This window comes from Nomascus leucogenys, chromosome 3 (assembly GCF_006542625.1).
Source record: "Nomascus leucogenys isolate Asia chromosome 3, Asia_NLE_v1, whole genome shotgun sequence".
Lineage (NCBI taxonomy): Eukaryota > Metazoa > Chordata > Mammalia > Primates > Hylobatidae > Nomascus > Nomascus leucogenys.
The window spans coordinates 94,027,950-94,048,461 of record NC_044383.1 but is presented as its reverse complement, the minus strand read 5'-3'; the positions used below and the strand labels follow the sequence as shown (position 1 = coordinate 94,048,461).

General features: G+C 41.6%; 1 protein-coding gene across 2 annotated transcripts in view; it reads right to left on the bottom strand.

Moving 5' to 3' along the window:
- The window catches only part of SOBP (sine oculis binding protein homolog), a 171,308-nt gene that overhangs the window by 27,289 nt on the left and 123,507 nt on the right, over positions 1–20,512 (bottom strand). The window lies entirely within an intron of this gene.

The window sequence follows — 20,512 nt, the reverse complement described above, 5'->3', positions numbered from 1 at the left end:
GTGTACTGTGTTAACCAATAACACAAAGCGCTGAACATCATTATGTCTGGCTTCCAAGGAGAAACTTGGAATTAATCATGAAGTCTGTGTGAGGTTTAGCTATTCCCAACCTGTGATGTTGCAGCAAGCTAGAATTATTTTTTGAGCTGTTTGCCCACTCTCTCTCAGTAGTCAGAATTTTTGGTGACATTTCTTGGCAGGCAGTCTTATTTAACAACTTTTCAAAAACCAGAGAACATTTTCCAAAAGTTGTTATGGCTTTTTCCCCCCTTCAAATCTACTCCTGGCAAAAGAAAGACATCACCAAATTTATTTTAAAGTTGGGCTGCAGAACTAATTAAAGGCTGAGAGCTTCTCCCAATTGGAAATCACTAGACATCAAAGTTCAAAAAATACTCATTCTCAGCTTCAGAACCCATTACTTTGGAGAAATTATTGTGATTTCATTAACACATTAATTTTGCAACACCATCAGCTCTCACAGATGGTGAAGACATGGTCTACAATTCAAATATGACTCTTGTTTGCACAAATGTCTTTCCTTCATATGGCATTTTAAACAAGAATTAATATGAGTAATCTTGCCATAGCTATAAACAGATAAACAGATGTCAAAATTTTCAATAGTTCTTTCAGTGCCTTACTTTTTTTTGACAGAGTTTTACACACACAATCTTTTTTCTTTTTTTCCTTTTTTTTTGGGGGGGGCATTTTCTCAGCACTCAAGCCATATATAGCAGCAAAGAAAGAATTGTGAAACACTGCAATGGGGAGTCTATTGAATTTGAGTCTCTCCCCCAATAAAGCACTGGTTTCAATATTGTTCTAAATGAGACCCTGTTTTTGTTGAAGAGGCTGTCTGTTGTTCTGTTGTTGGTGCGTGTTGGTTTTTTTTAAAAACTATCATAAACTGATATAATTAAAAGATGATAAATTTTAATAATGATTGGTCACATAAACAATGCAAAAACAACATATGCTGGGCATTTGATTACTCATCTCATTTAACTCTCAGCTCTCCTTGATTGTAAACAGTGGTGGCATGCTGGTATGTGATCATGGGCGAACACGCACGTGGCAGATGTGGGTCTGTATGTGTAAATCCACTCTTTTCCTTCTCGCTTTTTTTCCACTGATATTTGCAGATAATAAACTTGATGGTGTGAGATTGAACAACATGTTGGCACACATTCGTGTTTTGTTTAGTCTCATCAAACTGCCCTTTCAAACTATTTCTTGCAAAAAATTTTGGAGAGTGAGAAAACTGCTGAGTTACCTTTGATGATTAGAAAGGCATTCTTTCAATTTAGCTATCAAAACTGTTGCTGTTATTAAAGTGGTAAAAAAAGTTTCAATGCTAATATACTCCTGTGTTTTACTATAGTGTTTCATGTTCCTCTTGAATTAAGGGAAGTTTTTATCATAATTGAGATGCCCAGTTTACAAAAAAGTGCAGAACTGCCTCTGATGAGAAGAGACCCACAGAATCCATCAGACCCTCAAATTTTTCATTTAGATAAAGGTTAAGTAAACAAGTATTAGAAACATGATGCATGTAAGTTATTGTTTTATAAACCTGATCATTTAAATAAAATTAATGTATAATGATATGGCACTTAAATTCCACTATGAAATAAACCACCTGCTTCTGTTTCAATATTAGGCATCCACAGAAAGCCTGAAGTACAAATTTACAAGCTTGAAGTGAAGGATCAAAAATAGCTTCTTTAATCATTGACTTAAAAAATTATCAATGAATTAAACCAATTAAAATAATATACCCATTTTCTGGCATATTTTTTTGGATCTTATTTTTTAGCCATAAGGGAGAAGAGTTTTCTGAAATCCTTAATTGGTTTTTAAATTGCCAGATTGAATTATTTGCCTCCAAAGGATTCCTGTTTCCTCAAGCCAAATAAATATTTTCAAACGGAGTAAAAAATAATAATAATCTAAATATAATTTATATGTTCTCCCTTCCCTTCCTTCATTTTCAGTAATCCAGTGATGAATAAGGAATGCTCATAGATCTATCCCAATTGTCAAATGAGAATTCTCCACCATATCTCATCTATTTTGACATAAAAAGAATTACAGACATCAAAGTTAGAAGCAAAATCCTATTTCATCAAACTTTCCCATTAAAGCAAAGACCTATGGTTAGCTGCTTGATTTTCAGCAGCATCCCAAATTGTTCAAGTAGTAGTGTGACAGTTCATGACTATCTTGTTTTGGGTAACGTGAGAGAGAGAGAGACAGAGAGAGAGAGAGAGAGACAGAGAGAGAGAGAGAGAGCGTGTCCTTGCCTTATTAAATTTCAATTCAGAATACTGATCTAAAAATACAGAAAAGCAATCTTTCTGATGAAGCAAAAAATTATTAGAGGAAAAACTGTCACTTAAGAAATAATGAATCAAGTCTGTCTTCCAGGACTCATCATTTAAGATGAGGTCAATGAATTTATGGCACAAATGGCTATATCATGTGAGGCAATAAAACACGGTACTATCATTCATTCTACATCTAACTAATGACACACTTCTAGTAATTAAAGATTTCATCATAAGAGCCTGAACTGATTACTTAAGATGTGGTAGTTAGATGAAAATATATACCATATCCCTCTCTCTTTAATAAAACAACATTTGCATATCCAGGAAAACACAACACGTGTCTCATAAACTCTGGTTTTCTGAATTGTGGTGTGGTGGGTTATTCTTTCCTTCTTTCACTGACAGCTTTACATTTTATTTCACTTTTTAACTTTTTGAGGAATTATTTTTTCCTCATTATGCCAAGAAGTACCAAAATTCCTTCAGATATTTTAAAAGATAAAGATTAAGAAGTGCAGGGATTTACGCACTGAGCTCTGGAATGATTTCCCCCTAATTTCACCCCAGCTTTGTTTCTGTTGGAATCTGGCCTCTTTGGTTCCACTTCTCTCACTAACAGGTCCCAGATTGGACAGAGGCTGAAGCTGTTTAATGATGCCAATCTGGGGACCCAATAACCAGCAAATGCAATGCCATTGAGCAAGACAGCTGAAATGCTTCGTATCACAAATACATAATGTATCACCAGGAAGACAAAAAGATCACAAAGGAGATAAACAAATGCGTATTCCATTCAACCCTACAACAGCAGTCCTCAAAAGATTAAATTTACCTTCCTGGGATGGGTCCAACTCTAAACAACAGAATGAACATTTCCTTTAGTCCATTTAGAGTATTTATATTTGGGTGGCTGACTGCCAGGGTAATACTTATAAGCTCAGTGGCCTGATGGATTCACTCCTTTCCTGTGAAATAAATGTGTGGCAACCTACACCGCTCAACTGCTCCAAAGACACTGCCTCAGCAGATATATCACTTGCTCCTGATATAAGAAAGCCGAAAGGCACGACTTGTGGTTCTTATAACTCTTTCCATCTTGTATTTCCCTGGAAAGAGAGAAAGCTATTCATGTTGGCAACTGAGCCTTTATTTTTATATAAACGTCAAAGTCAAGGCCAAAGTATGCCATGAGGTTACCCACATGGGCATAATATACAGGTTCTTCTGGGCTTAAGAGAAAACTCAGGCAACTGGCGGAGGGGGACAGGATTCCTAATTAACACATTAATCAGTTGTTAGCTGTGGGAGTAAAGTTAAGCCTTTAATGGAATCCACCACTGCCTTCTGAGTGGTAATCTGGCATCAGGCAATATTTAATTAAGAAACCCTTTTGCTGAAGTCTTTAACTGGGCAAAGATGTTTGTAGCAATGGAACAGTAAAAAAAAAAAAAAAAAAAAAGAAAAGAAAAAAAGATATTAGCACCTCCGTGAATGCCATCATGCCATCAACAATTTGAAAAATAAAACAAAAAAAAATCTTCACGTGCTTTCCACTTCATCTGACTGTCTACTAATATATCTCCTAGGTAACAGCTCAGAAGTTGTAGCTCCTTAAGCAAAACTGTAGCTTATCATAAGAGGGAGGTTCTTTGGGCCTTGGCATGTTGACTGTGGCTCTGATCTCGTAGTCTAGGCCAGCTCGAAAATCATGAACTTATTCAAGTGAAGCAAAGGAGGATGGAGGGACATGGGCAGGGGTGCTCAGTGTTTTGAAAGCTTTCGGGTCTGCTCTGCCTGTAGACAGTCACCTCACAGCATGAGCTGAGGGCCTCAGACTGACCCACCTGAGTACTTGCTCCCAGCCCTACCCTGGAATGCCGTGGTCCCAGTATCAACTGTTCCTTTGGGTCTAGACACTGCCACCAGCAGGGCCCTAGTTCAGTGTCCCTGAGTGGCAAAAGAGACTATGGAAATCACATGGGATTTAGAATCAAAAGATGTTGGCATGAATCTGGGCTTTATTCCTTATTAGCAGTGCAACTTTATGAAAATCTCAGCCTCAGTTTCTTTATCTGTAAAATGGAGCTAACAGTCTAATGATTGTGTGCTAGGCATATCACTAAGCTTCTTACAGAGTATGTATGTTCAATCTCCAGCCTGTCCCACATGTTTCACATGTGTTTTATGGGGAGGATGCTTCTATGGCTGCATGATGAGGGAAAGGGAGATTTTCATCCACTGCTTTCCTATGAGCCTGTGTGTCTTTGAGATAAAACAGGGCACGTTTCTCTCTGGGCAAACTCATGCTACACCTCACAGATACCAGCCCTTACCTTGCTCCCTAGGAGGCTCTGTCCCCAGGGCTAACAGAGGAGCTGTCTGCAGGGACAAGGAACCAGCCCACAATTCTATGTGCATCCCAGCTGCCCACCATCCTGAAAAGCCTCTATTCAACTCCTGCTGAGTCCTCTTATTTTTCCAAGGCCAGTCATTTTCTAATTCAGGCAAAAGCTTGATAAAGCGACATGGCTGCTTGGAAATGAGCGTTAGAACCATTAAAATGAATCACTCCTCTTCGGCTCAACTGCTGTTTGAATAGTGGCAGCCATAAACTGTGCTATGCATATTTTATTAAAAAACAGAGCTGATGGACGATCTGCTTGACTCATTACATGGCAGAGCTATCTTCCAAAGGAAAGGCCAGAAGCCACAGTATCAGGTGCCTTTTAAGACTGGATGACCCCACCCTGCCATGGCAGAATGTTCACTTGAGGGAAGAGCCCCCACAAAGTGGGGAAGGGCACACCAACACTAAGCTCACCATTCCAGGTTTTTCTTGCAGAGCTGGATTTGAGTGAAGGAAGGAAAAAGATGACCTAGTCATAGACATGCAAAGCCATATGGAATTGAGAGAGGAATTTAAAGTAGAAACAGCAAGGGCTCTTATACAATAAAAACAAATGCATGAAGAAGTTCATTTTCAAAACAAGAAACTTTCTGCAGGTTTAGATTCCAACATGCTGGTGTTTGCTACATAGTTCTTTTTATTTGGGCTTATTTTTTTGTTTGTCTGTTTTGCTTTGTATTTTATTCATTCTCATTCTCTAGCTTGCTCTAGCTCTTTCTCTCTCTTAAATAAGATTTGGAGCTCAAGGAGAGGCTAAAGAATATCTTTGTTAGAAGTGAAAAAATCTCATTAGAAAACTGCCCTGTAGGAACTTTATACCATGACTCAAGTTCTACTTATCTTACAAATTTTAAGCTGGGTTCTAGAAATCTTGGCCCAGGTCAGAGGAGCAGATCCTTCCTTCTCTTTCGCGTGTGCCATGAGCTCTGTAAGGCAGAGCAGAGATGGGCTTGGTTTTCAGGATCTCAATGAGCTTTAACAAATGGCTTATTATGGACCCAAGTCTCTGATTCTACAGCCAATGCAAGAAATGGAATCCTGGCCTGTATTCAGAGACTGCAGGCCCACCCTGACAGCCAAACACATGATTCAGAAGATGACTTTTCTCTTTGGGCTGACGTTTTAGGTTGCTTAAGAGTATTAATACACCATGACAAAACTCTCTGCTTCATTTAAGGTGGATGAATGCAACTTACACCTTCACAATACAAGTCATCCAGATGGAAACTAAAAAATTCAATTGTACATCAAAAAACCTGGTCTGCCTGGTACCAAATGCCTGCCTCTTTGTTTTCCAGTTATTTGGTCCTGAGAGGGCACAGAAATCACCTAAGAAATCTCAAAGCAGTGAAATTAAGCCCTGAAAGGAACCTCAGTGATCATCTCGTCCTCTCCTCCAACCTCCAGCTCCTGGTGGAGCCAGGCACTTAATCCCTGTGAGCCTCAGGGCTCAGCTGTAAAAGGAGATCACCACAGTGACGACCCTGCCCGGGAAACATGTGAGAAAGAAAAGAAACTGGAAGGGGACTACAGACATGGAAAATGTGCCTCCTAAGAAGGGAGCAAAGTCCTAGCCCATCTCCCATTGTCAGGCCGTCCCATGCCCATTTTATCAGCTCCAGGTATCATAACTACTCTCTGCCCTGAAAAATTTGCCATCACATAATCCAGTTTACTCATTCAAAAGTGAACATTTATTCAGGGCCCATCATGGGTGAGGTACTGTGCTAGGAACCTGGCACATGAGTAAAATGCAGCTCCTGCCCTCATATGAGGTAGAATCTGCCCCAGGAAACTGGAGGCACAAGTTTTTGTTTTGTTTTCATTCAAGCATCTCTGCTTAAAACTGAAGCTTAAGAGAAAACCGATCTTCTATTTTTAACACTTTTCTTCATTCAGAAATAAATGCTGCGCTGTGCTCCAGAAGGCAATGGGCTGTGGAACAGGGCAGGAGAGACTTAGTACACCTGCCCTTGCGGAGTTCAAAATCTGTCTATTAGCTATCAGTGGAAAAATTAGCACACACTCTCCTCTATCAACAGATTTGTTCTAAAGGTTAAAATGCAACTAACAGCTTTTAGCAAAAAAATATCCTTAATATCTACTGTCTCAATGTCAAATTTCCCTTTGTCCTTCTAACCCAATACTGTGACTCCTCTTTTTTTAAAATGTATTATCTGAATCTTTTTTCAGATGTGTATTTACCTTATTTACCGTAACTTTTTGTTTTTCAAGTATATATTTGGCTCTCTTTTTGTGTCATTTATTGTTTTTCTTCCTGTTTTCTAATGAATATTTGAAGTTTCATTATTTGCGACTGTAAGAGTTTAAGAAAAGTTGCAGGGAAGGACTTTGGGTTGTACTCGTATATAAGGGAAACCCATCAAACTAATGTGTTAAAAAGTGAAGTGCGCTAGTTGCCCAGCTTCTGTCTGTGGTCACACACCTCATTTCTTCCGTCATGCAAACTTTTTTTAGAAAATGGCAAAAATCATATTCTAAAATACGTGGTTTTAGTTCCACAACACAACTTATCAGACATCAGTAAGAGGACTTCTTGGAAGGATTGCTGTGATTATCAGTGGTATCTGAAGCAGTCCCTCTGACCCCCACCCAGGGACTTTGAATCTGCCTTCCAGCCTCCTCACACCCTGGGTTGTATCTCACCCTGGTGATGGGTGGTACCCCTGAAACACGACAGGGCCAAGCTTACGTTGTGTGCAGGTGGCCCAGGTCAAGGGCACTGCTGAGCAGAACTAATGGCACCTCTGATAATCCCTCATTGTGTCCACTACCTTAGCCCACTCTCTGGCTGCTTTTCAAAAGCCTGCAGCTGCTCCTAGTGACATCTCATCCACTCACCAACTACATACTGATTGCTTGGGCTCTGCCAGGCACCTGGCTATGGGCTTTACTTGCATTGCTTCATTCAGTTCTCTTCTGACAGTCTCTTGCAAATTTTCTGCACCCTGAGCCATAGCCTGAACCTACCCGTGGGCACTCTAGGTTGCCCAACTCAGCCCCTGGTGTCCACCTCTGCCCAGTCCTCAAATATCTCCAGGACACTCTAATGAAAGTCATGGCTTTTATTATTGTGACTACTGCAAGCCCCAATTTGATGTAATACTAATAAATTATACACTAGTAACAATAGGTAGCATTATTTAAGCTCTAGTACCCATGCTGAGCATGCTACATGAATTTCCTCATTGAATCCCCACAAATACCTTATCATATAGATAACTGGGGGTTAGATAGGTTAAATAACTTGCTCAAGATTACCCATGCAGATAATAGATTCTAAGTTAAATCTGTCTGGCTTCAAAACTCATACTGCTCCACTATCTCAAGGGTTTTTTGCACTTTCCTACAAATTACAGGATTAAGATAGGTGACTAGTATTTGATAATAACTTTCTGTTTTAAAATTCCAGAATCACTGACACTTAGAACTCTAAGGAACTTCACAGGTCAAACCCAACCTATCTCCCACAGCAAGCTTGGGTTTCCTTCTACACATAGGTCCTCTTCCAGGTGACATCCATACTTCCTGTGACAGAGACAAACATTCATACCCATCTACACAGCCAAAAGAGTGATTCATACCACCGCGATCTTTCTCCTTTGCACCAATTTTCCTGGTGGCTTGCTAAAGAGGGTTGTAATATAACTGCAGGTCTCTATGCAATATAATTGAGGCAGTCTATTTTGTTGTCAAGCAGCACTGATTATTAGAAAGTTTAACCACTCCACTTCCCTGTCACTTCTACCTACTGTTTGCCAGGGTCTCCCAGCACAGATCAACTCCTCTTCCAAATCTCAGTCTTTGAAAAAATTAAAAGGAGTCATCATATTTGCTCCAGATTGTTATTTTTAAACATCCCCAGTTCTGGCACCCAGTTCCCAGGGCACAAGTTCCCAGGGCCCTTCTATGCTGTCCGTCCTCCTAGGGACATGATAGTGAGACCAGCTGCCACTGACCCAGGAATATACTTCACCTTGTTAATGCCCCTCTTAAAGGGTGGAGCCCAGAATGGAATGCAGTAGCCTGACTAGCAGAGAGTCCAGTGGAATTCTCCCTCCCTCATGTAAAACACTATACCTCTGCTAATGCCACCCAAGAATGCGTGTGCTTTTCAGCAGTCATGTCCCACTGTTAGGCCTTTGCTTTTTATATTTTTTTCTTATTATTTACTCTGTGCATATGCTTACCCAAGGTCTTTGCTTTTTAAAAACAAACATTTATTGACTATTTGCTATATTCCAAGCTTGAGCCTTTCACTTCTCTCTCTTAATTCTGGCAACGAACTTGTAAAGGAGCTATTTTTCCCATTTTACTTAAAAATGAGAAAACAAAGATTCAAAGAGTTGATGTGGTTTCCCTAAACCCTCTCAGCCTATAAATAGTGAAGCCAGGATTCAGATCCAGAACTTCGAACACATCCTCTTTTCACTCTACTATGCTGCCTACTTCACTCTGAGTTTCTGGTCAACCGAAACCTTTTTCTTCTAAGGGCTCATCAACTATTTCTTTAATAATATATTCAGGGTCTTCTGAGGGTAAGCCATCAAACTACTTGTCTAGAGTTTCAGAAATCAGAAACCCTTTCCCAATTTTAAAAATTTGGTCAACATTTGTCCGTTTCTGTATTTTTTACAGAGCAAAGATCAACCAAAAGTAGATATGAAATCATCTACCAATTTCCTTTTGTAAGCTGGAAGATCTAATTTGCTTAGCATAGCAGGTGTTCTCTGCCTATCTCTCTGTCTCCCCCTGACTTGGGATTGGTACCCTTTTTTATGGAATTCCCTACTCTTTGCAGTGTAGAGAACATTCCCTTTACGGAGACAATGGAAACCAAATAAAATTTGCCCACCCCTGCCTTCTCATCCTCTTTTGTTAAATATTACACGACTTGCTCTAAATACTGATCTATCCACTTCTACTTCTTTTTCCTTCTATGAACATAGCGTTACTAGCTCCTTAATTAACTTGGGCATTCCCCCAAGGGTTCAGCTCCTTTTGCAGCCTAGCCTTCCTGATCTAATTTCATTTTCAGAACTTTACACAAAGCCCCAAATAACTCCCCAAACTGCACTGAGCCTCTAATTGTAGGACCAAATCCACCTTTCCTTGGCACTTCAAAAAAATCTGCTTTTCTAAACTCCAGGGAATGTGGCTGATCATATCCAGCATTTTCCCCCTCTGCTATCACGTATTCCAAGATAGTGCCACTTCCCTACTCCAGCCACATTGCAAGTAGCCCTACCCTAGATTAATCAGATGATGGTCAAAGTAGGATTCCGTTCACTGCTCTTCCACCTTCTCAGAACTCTCCACAAGGCATGAGGGGAATTATTAACTGCTCTGTTTTGAAGATATTTTTAGTAGATATCAAGATAAATTATCCCGTATCTTGCTTCTTTGCTAATTAATGTATTTTTTAAATGTCTGCTCCATATTTTGTACTAAATATCCCCAAATTATTCTTTTGATGCTTCCTTTTATTTTCCTAAAATTCCTGTCTTGCATTTCCCCCTCAAGAGTGTCAACTGCTATACAAGGATATATTTGCAAACATTTTACCTACCTATTAGATATGCCTGTGGGATGTGTCATTTTATATTTTAGTTCTCTGTGTTAGCTCTAGTCTAGGCACAAGACACTGCCAAGTCTCAGTGGGATCTCTGAGACTGTTTTCACCTTTTTGTGCCCACAAGCCAGGGCAACTTGGTCCTTCCCATTGTCTGCATTGGCAGAGGGACTTTGGAAGTCAATTGTTTGTTCCTGCTAATGTCTTTGTTTACTCTTGAGAAGAACTGGCTCTTCTCCACAATTGCATCTCTTCTTGTATCATCCCAGCTGCCTTTATTATGTCCAGTTTTCAAGTTTATTGGGATAGTTGTTGCCTCTGCTAGCCACCTAATAGTTGAAAGTTTTCTTGATGAGACTCGTAAATCTGTAAATACATTCTTCCCAATTTTCAATCAGTGCCTCAGGCTTTGATTCCATTTGGCTCAGAAGACCCATGTGCTGCCCACTCTGTAACTTTGGGTCCTGCTCCTGTGCCCTCTGGCACCCTGTCTACCTTCAAGAGCTGCTGGGAGGATCAAAACAAATAGTGCAAATGGAAGCATTCTAAAAAATAAAAAGTGCCGCACAAATACAGATGTTTTTATGTATTATTACAAATGTAAGGTAGCACATTTTCCTATTTAGAAAAACAGGGCCAACTGTTTTACCTATACTCTACTCTTACTTACCCTTTATTCTGTTAAATCTGTTAATTAAAAAAAACAAAGGGAGAAAAATACCCTACTACAAATTTTCCTCTGATGTGTACTTCAAAGTAAAAAGTACACTGCAAAAATAAAACCCAGAAACCCAAACCAACAAAACACTCGATCCCCAAATTCTTTACTATGCTTCTAATGGTTTGTGGAGTGTTTGACAGCAATATAATTGCAATAATGAGGAGGTTTTTGGGCCAGGCTGTGGTCTTAAGCTCACTATGGATGTTTTAGCCCTAGGCTCAGCTTCAGGCCAGCACCAGTCACCCGGGCCAGAGTTACCAATGGAATCCCTTATGCTCTGTCACACACAAATGTGACATTTATGGCATCTGGTATATAATGCTGCAAATTCAAAAGGCCCCGTGTGTTGGGCTCATGAACCTGGGGAGAAGGAATAATTTGGGTTGCCTATCGTCTTTTTTAGTTAATTAAACCCGTGTGAGAGTGACTGCTTAGTGACAATTTCCTAGATATGTGGGAGGGACGTGCTGGACTGCTTCTGATTTCTTTGGATCTCCACACTGGTTCCTTTGTCTCTGAAAAGCTTATTTCCTGTTTGTGGACTGCTGGTTTGCCTAGTTCTCTTCTGTCTTTGTTCTGTGAATTTAGCCATCCTGCTGTCCTAACTACCTGGTTGAAAACCAATGCTCAACAAATACTGGATTCTCCACTAAGGATCCCTCTTACAACTCCATTCTCATCAGCAAATCCTGGGTTCGCCCAGCTGAATCTCCTCATCCAGGCCAAATGCCTGAACTGTTAAATGGTGTGAACCAAGACAACCCGGGACACAGATAGGTATTCATATATACTTAAACACACCTGTTATTTATATAGCTCCTTTCTTCCAATAAATTCAAGTGGCTCAATAGTACTATCATAATATCACTCACCAGAAATCTGTAAAGAGACAAGCAGCCAGATAACATACCTTATTTTAGAGCTAAGTAAATTAAGACTAGCAACAATTACATATCAGTTGTCAGTATTTGGGTAGAAACCCCCATTTCCTAACCTCTGTATGACTAATGACATCATTCTTTGGCCTACTCTGAAGGAGGAAATGAGATGCAGAAGAAAACTGTACTGCCATCTGACCCTTCATACAACTGGACTCTTGGCTCCTGGGTAAGAGGAGAAATGAGCATAACAGAGCTCATTTCTGCATAACATGCCCTAGATCTGGTGAGACACAGAAAAAAGAAATATGGCAGATGCTCTAAGTATGTGAGGGCGGGCCTTTCTTTCAGTGCTTAGTATCTAAGAGTGAAATAAAAGGTGTTACTGGGTATTTCCTGCTATATCAAGGCATGCCTTTGATACAGATTGGCATGTTCCAAAAGTGGGCAGGAACAGGAGAGGGAAGAAAGAGGAGGAGGAGGAAAAAAACTGTGTGCTCACTACTTCTGTATCAGAACAGAGCCCATGAGATGCTGGTGCCTGCTGTGGTCATGGCCCTGCTGTCTCATTGGCTGTAGCTGCCTGGACCCAAAGACACCTGAAGATGTTGGTGTGGGCTCTGCCTAAGAGGGACAGGGCAACTCAATGGACCAATTACATGTTCTTATTTGGGAAGTTTGGAATCAATATAATGCCAAGAGACTAAACCGTGGTGGAGAGAGTGGTCATGGGAATAAAACCAGAGGACCACAGAGGAAAGAGGCAATGTGCAGAAACCACAGGGAAGCATAGGTCACAAATTAGAGAGTGGGGAGAAGGGAGCTGGAAGTGGATGGAGTAGAAGCCAAACTGCAGAGAATTGCAAATCTTTAACGGCCACATGCTAAATCAGGAAGCAAGGATGCCTGCTCCTTGGGAGCAGTAAGGCAGTCCAGTGGCTCAGTTATTAGCACTGTGGGACCATTCACTGCCAGAACAATTGCCCAGGCACCACAAGGATGAGTGGCAATGGCTATTCCCATCTTCCTGATTTCCCTGGGCTTCTTTATGGCAAGCTTCCATAACTTTAGGAAGACCAAAAGTCTCACCCAGCTTGACAGACTTTCTCAGATTTAATCCTTACCATAACCTTCCAGGTATTACTCTCTGCTAAAAAAAATGAGGAAAATCTAGGAAGGGGCAGTGACTTCAAGGTCCTTGCCTAATCCCATAATACTCCCTCCTGGTGGTTAATGACCCTGTATCTTGCTATGGGTGTGGGGTACCCAGGACAGCCTCAGTCTGGGTGGATCAACTCAAATCCAAGGACTGGGAGGCCTTATCTTCTGCAGGTGCAAAAGCATAAAATTTACACCAGGACATGCCTCTTATAGAAGCCTGCATACACCTGCACTATTATTTCCGAGAGTCTCCATAGAAAGGAAATATGAATACTCTCTCAGGTTCTTGTCTATTCCTAAACCCATTCCAACTGGCCCCCACCCCACCAACCCTACCACTGACCAGTATGCCCCAACTCTCTATTTCCTAAAGTATATGCTCAGAAACACTAGATCCACCAATAAATGCTCTGCACCCCAAAAAGGATCCCATGGCCCAATAAGCTTGGGAAATGTTGCATATTCTATGCTCTTCTTTGGAGGTTCTCAGTGCAGGCTGCCATGTCTAAGCCTTTAAGGAGATCTGCAGAAAAGAAACATGCTTAACTTCATTCATCCAGAGTTTCCCCAGCTTTTCAAAAACAGAACTCTCTTATTTTTAAAGTAGGCTTCTATAGGAAAACACTTTGAAAAATGCTACCTTAATCACTTGGATGCATAAGATAGGGCCAGGAAACCTAAGCCTTATCATGTTTCCTTTAATTAAAGCTTTCTTTTGTGGTACTGGGCCTGGATCTCATGGCACCTTTACACCCCAGAACCCCGTCCTGCACATGATAAGGGTTCAGGATGCAACTACCAGTTGTAACTGAACTGCAGGAGAAGGTGAAGGTGATTCCTACACATGGGCCCCTCCGCATGTTAACAGGCTCTGTCCAGAAATCAAGGTTACTCGTCCCCTTGTGGCACTTTTCTCGGCCTCAGTGCTCCCCCGCCCCTGCTCACCTCTAATCAGCTTCCTGTGCTCCCTGAGGCCTAGACCCTATTATATTTCATCTTGTGGTTTCAGCTTCTGCAGTCACTACAAACTCAATTTCTGTCCTCTCAGTTCTAGTTACCCCACGCAGCCCACAAGCCCGACAGGATGTCATGAATACTAGTACCTATGGTGTGACCTTCCAAACCCCGAGGCTCCGCCCAAGAGCATTTTAGGTCACACAGCTGCATTTTCTGCATGACAGATGAATTCCTGAACATTACATGAGAAAGGAGCGACAACTGAGCAGCCTCTTCACATGCACTTAAACCAAACAACAAAAAATGGCATATCGCTATTTTTTGTATTTATACGCAAAGGACTGTCCTTAACTGTCATGCTAAATAAAAACATAAAATCAAGAAAACTACTTCAAACAGCCTTGCTGGCACACTGATTTTGAACTAAATCCCATTGGTCTATGGATGAGGGTTTATTCTAGTCATGTTGATCATTTTATCTCTTCCTTTGGCCATTCTCTGCCACAGGCCTCTGTGCAAATTCAGCCTTACCCAGAGTGAGTGACACATATGTCCTAAAGGGCCAAAGAACTATGGTCTCAAGAGGAGAATGGGTGATTAGCTACCCCTAGACTAAGTAAACTCTTCTAACCAGACAAATACTTCATGGCCTGATAAACCCAAAGGAACTATGAATGCCCTTAATACTGTGATTTCTGGAAGGTCACCTAACTTTCCTGAATTGTACCAGTTAGAAGTTACGCAAATTCTTCTCTATTGTCCTGTTCACACTGTACGGTCATTTACTCATTAATTTGACTAAAAAGGGCTGCAACAATTATCTAATAAGAAGGCATACGGGCCGTGCACGGTGGCTCACATCTGTAATCCCAGCATTTTAGGAGGCAGAAGTGGGCGCATCACCTGAGGTCAGGAGTTCAAGACCAGCCTGGCCAATATGGTGAAACCCCATCTCTACTATAAATACAAAAAATTAGCTTGGCTTGGTGGCGGGCGCCTGTAGTCCCAGCTACTTGGGAGGTTGAGGCAAGAGAACTGCTTGAACCCAGGAGGTAGATGTTGCAGTGAGCTGAGACCGCGCCACTGTACTCCAACCTGTGCGATAGAGAGAGACTCTGTCTCTAAAAAAAAAAAAAAAAAAAAAGGGAGGCATACAACAACCCAAGCTGCCCACATCTGTGTTGCCAGGCACTTTAAGAGAGAGCATGGGCTTGGCCCTGGGATGATCATATCAAGCTGTGGGGTGGGCAGGCTCTCCGGCTAATTGAGCTTCTTTGCTGAACACCAGTGAGATGTGAGAGAGGAGTTTGGACTGGAATCCCATTATGGGTTTTCAATAATTAAACATTACATGTTTGGAACCTCATTCTTCTGTATTACTTTTTAAATATTAATCTATTTACATCAGCTGGACTTCCTGCAGCTTGATACGCAATAAACAGGAGTCACACTGAGATAGACAACCGTGTTCTTAGCTTAAGACATCTTTGATGATCACCAACAGTAAACGCAACACAAACCCTCTGTTCAACCCAACCCTGTACAATAATTACCCTGCCTTTTAGAAGGTGGCTGGTTCCACTTTTTTCAGCACACTCACACATTCCTCATGACTACACTGACTTTTCAAATTAGCAAGAATCCAAATTAATCTTATCTGGAGAGTTTTATAATGCCCCTTAAGATCACTGGGGCACGCTGCCCTCTTCAGAAGCAGGGTTAGAAAATGGATGTGGAAGGTATGTGAGGGTTTCCTTGGAGATTACCCCACACTGTGGTGACACTCCAGCATAAAATTCAAAAACCAGAGCACACATCAAAACCTCATTAGGGGATCACCTGTTTTATACCATGCCCACACGCCGTTAGGACTTTAGGTGTGCGGTTGAACCCTGCTGCTCTGGAGCCTTCCCTGCCTCCTCCCATTTCATCATCCCTGGCAGACGCTCAGAGCAGCAGCTCAGCAACTGCCCGGGAGCCCCTGTCTGCTGCTCTGAGGTTCTGCTGCCTGTTGATCCTCTCTCACCACAAACACACGGCACCCTGAGGACACAGAGGCCCTCCCCACACCTGGATGCAAATGGCACTGCCCAAGAAGACAGCCTGAGGCCAGACTTCAATGGAATAGGGATTCTAGGCCAGGCAAGACAGCCAAGGGCTGTCTAAATCAAAGGACTGGGCCAACCGTCGCTGTGAGTGTCCGCTGCTTCGGAGATTACAGCCCCCACTGTTTCCGCAGTCAAAGTAATCATCAGACCCGAATCCGCGCTCGGCCCCTCGCAGAGAGCGCCATAGAACCCTCTCCGATTTGGTTTCAATTTAAGAATTTTATTCCCTTTTAAGACAAAGCGAGCAGTGCAGACCAGCCATATTACAAGGCTATTTTAAAGAGCAAAACACCATTTAACTTAACACAAAAAGATGTAGGATTCAAAGTGGAAAATTACAAGGGAGCTACCCCAGTAATAGAAAAGAGTCCCCAGTTGCCTACCCTTGTGACCAGAGAGGAAGCTAGATGTACAGAAAGTCCCAAGAAAATCTTCCCAGATATTAGTATATTGTTCTATTGTTTTACTTTTCAGTGCTATCAATGGCATATGTAAAATACCTCAATGCAAATGTCTGTTCTTAGTCTCAGAAGGAAGCCTGGGTCCGTGCATACCATCCAGGCAATGCATGGTGCCATCAGGGCTGGTCCAGGAAAGCTAAAGTCCTAAAGCTGTGACTGGTGGTCCCAGGAAGCTGAGTGTCTCCTTCCCCATAGGAGAGGTGGCTGTACTAGACTTTGCAAAGGACAAGTAGATCCCAAGAGTGCACAGGAAACGCTCCAGAGGGAAAGAAAAGCTCCTGATTTATTAGAGACTCCACAATGGCTGAAGCCGTCCCCCCCCCGCCCACCCCACCCTCCCTCAATGAGCAGGCATCCTTTTTTTTTTCTTTTCTTTCCTTTTTTTTTTTTCTTTTTTTTTTTTGCCCAGAGACAGAATCTCTCCCTGTCACCCCAAGCTGGAGTGCACTGGTATGATCCTAGCTGGCTGCAGCCTTGATCTCCTGGGCTCAAGTGATGCTCCAACCGCAGCCTCTTGAGCAGCTGGGACTACAGGTGTACACCACCATGCCTGGATAATTTTTAAATTTTTTGTAGAGACAAGGTCTCACTCTGTTGCCCAGGCTGGTCTCTAACTAGTCATCTTCTTTTAACCCAGAGTTTCAAAATCCTTTCCTGTCCATAACTGGAATTGATTTAATTTTGCCTCCTCTTCCTGCTCTCCAGAGGCAGAACTAACAAGCAGAAATCAGCCTGCCCAACCTCAGGGCAGGTAGGAACTCTCCCCAGATTCTCACAATCAGATTTTTCCCTTGGGGAACACACCATCCTTTGAATAATTCCTGGTCTGAACAAAAAACCAAGCACATGCTATAGGTAGACAGAAGTAATTCAGAAGGGGATTGCCCACTGAGCTTTTCACATTTATAAGACAGACTAGGGGCAGGTGAGGGACAAAGTGAAGCCCTCTCATTTTGCCCCATACCCAAAGGCTGTCGTTTCCTCAAGATTATCTCAGCCTTTGTCCCTCTGATTTCCAAGTGACTTGGAAAACAGAGTAATAATCCCTAGAAAATACCTAAAAGCTTAATAAATCTATTGCTTGGAAGTACCCCACTAATATTCAGTCTAAATCTTTCTTTCCTTAATTTTATTTCATTACTCCTACCCTAATTATACCCCTTGTTCTGAGCTAAATAAATTCCTTCCTTCCTCTGTGTTTATGTCCTTCAAATGTCTGAAGACCATGATCATGCCGACCACCCAAATCCTCAAACCTCACTAATGTGGCTGCATGAAATATAGAGAATAACACAAACAGTCCCCACGGGTGCCGCAGGCTCCAGCTGGATCTCTCCTGCTTTGCTAGAACCCAAGGTCCTTACTTAGGGAGTGGCTCCATTTTGAGTTCTCTAATTATCAGCATAAAAAGAGAGACGCCAGTAGGTCAGAGCAGTACACAGTTATCAGGAAACATTCAAAATGATGTTCCCACTGAATTTATAACCAGACGGAAACAAATCCCCAAACAGTAATTAACTCTAAATATTTCAGAAATTTACGTCAATGATGCTTAGTGATTTTTTTACAAGGAGGGGCATATTTTAAAACAGCTAACACAATAGATCAACATCAAATTCCCTTTTGATACCGGTTTTGCATTCAGCAAATAAAAATCCAGCAATTTTTGAAAACTCAGGGTCATAACACCTTGGAGTAGATCACTGGCACCAGGGGTCATTTCATTGCACTTTCCAGTCCATGCAGGCAGCCCTGCTGCTATATGCTTGGCTGCTCATCTTAGTCTACTGTGATGCTTCTGCCAACGGAGAACTCACTACTTTATAAAAGTGTTCATCCTACTCTTATTAGCAGACTTCTGATACTGAGAAGAGAACTGCCTTCTTGCAAACCCTACCCATGGGCCTGGCCCTCTCTCTCTCAAAGCTACTTAGCACAACTTCCTCCTCCACATGGCAGCCCTTCATAAACCTGGCAACAGTGTCATGTGCTCCCTGGCCTTTTTGTCCCAAGGGTAACATCCTCAGTTACTCCTACTGTCCTTTCGTATATATATTTTTTAAGAGATGGGGTCTCACTCTACTGTTCAAGCTGCTTCAACCTATTGGGCTCAAGGGATCCTCCTGCTGCAGCCTCCCAAGTAGCTGGGACCACAGGTGTGCACCACACCCAACTAATTTTTAATTTTTTTGTAGAGATGGGATCTCACTATATTGCCCAGACTGGTCTCTAATTCTTGGCCTCAAGTGATCCTCCCACCTCAGCCTCCCAAAGTGCTGGGATTTTAGGCGTGAGCCACTGCACCTGCCTTACTCCTACTGTACTTAAGGCATCATAACATCCAGACCATCATGGGCCAGGCTGCTCTGCCTTACACCTCCATTTCATTCTTAACATGTGACACAAGATGAAACACAACATGCTTCTGAACCTGCACCTCAGAGATTGCTAGAGTTGAGCTTGCAGATTACATGGATCATTTTGTGATTGTTGAAAAGGCCTCCCCTTCCTCTGCCTCAGGTATGATATTCTACCTTTGAAGGCGGATTTCTTCAGGTTAAAATATGATATATCCAGGAGTCCCCTGTTAAAAACCCAAATATCTCTGAAAGGCATACTATTTTAAGCTTCTAGAAGCCAGTATAAATTGATTTATTCAGCAACTTTGGACTTAGACCTGGATTCTAATCCTGACTTTGTCATTTCCTAGCTGTAAAACTGCAAGAAAATTATTTAACCTTTCTGAACATGAAGGAATTAGTTAAGAAGGTCTTTGAACCTGGAAATTCTTATACAATCATAATCAAACATAAGTATCTGTGAACTTGTAACAAACAATTTTTTCTTTCTCCTTTTCCTCTCACTACTTCTATAATTCTCAGAAAACAGACCGGATTTCTCTACATAAAAGTAGAATGAGTCATTCCTATATCTAATATCAAGGTAATCATGGAGTAACATAAAACATCTGAGTCCAGACAGGCTAGTCAAAAACAACTGAATGGCTATGTATTTTTTTTTCTGCCATCCCTTTGAAATATTTTGAAACATCACCTTGAAACAAGGTCAAAGAGAACCCTTAATCCAGAAAGGCATTTTTCTCCTGGGTCTAGTCTTAGGACCTTCAAGAAACTCTAAATGTTGATCTTGGCAGCAGAAATAAGATGTAAGTGCCTACAGCCTCGACCCCTGGCTGGGATGCAGAAAGCTGCAGTAGGGCACACAGCCTCCACCTAGCATTCTGAGTTCCTGCTTAAAAACAGCACTTGGTCTCTGGAAACTTCAGGGCTTCTCAAACTTCAGTGTACATCAGAGTCACCTGGAGAGCTTGTTAAAAAACAGACTGCCGATATTTGTATGCCAGTGTTCATTTCAGCATTATTCCCAATAGCCAAAGGGTGGAAACAACACAACCATCCATCAACAGATGAATGGATAAACAAAACGTGGTATAGCCATACAATGGAATATTATTCAGCCATAAAAAGTAGCGAAATATTGCTATATACTAAAACATGTAGGAACCTTGAAAACATTCTGCTAGGCAAAATAAACCAGACTAAAAAGGCCACATAATTCCACTTGTATGAAACATCTAGAATAGACAAATTCATAGAGACAGAAGTAGATTAGAGGTTATCTGGGGCTGGGGATTGGAGTGAGGAATTATTGCTTAATAATTACAAAGGTTCTGTTTGGGGTGATGAAAAAGTTTTGGAAACAGATAGTGGTTACGGTTGTAAAACACTGTGAATGTCACTGGATTGTACAGTTAAAATAGAAAATGATATGTTTTATATATATAACTACAATATTAAAAAAAAATAGCCCACAGATTCCCAGGCCCCACTCTCCAGTTTCTGGTTCAGTAGGCCTGAGTGGGGCACAAGAAT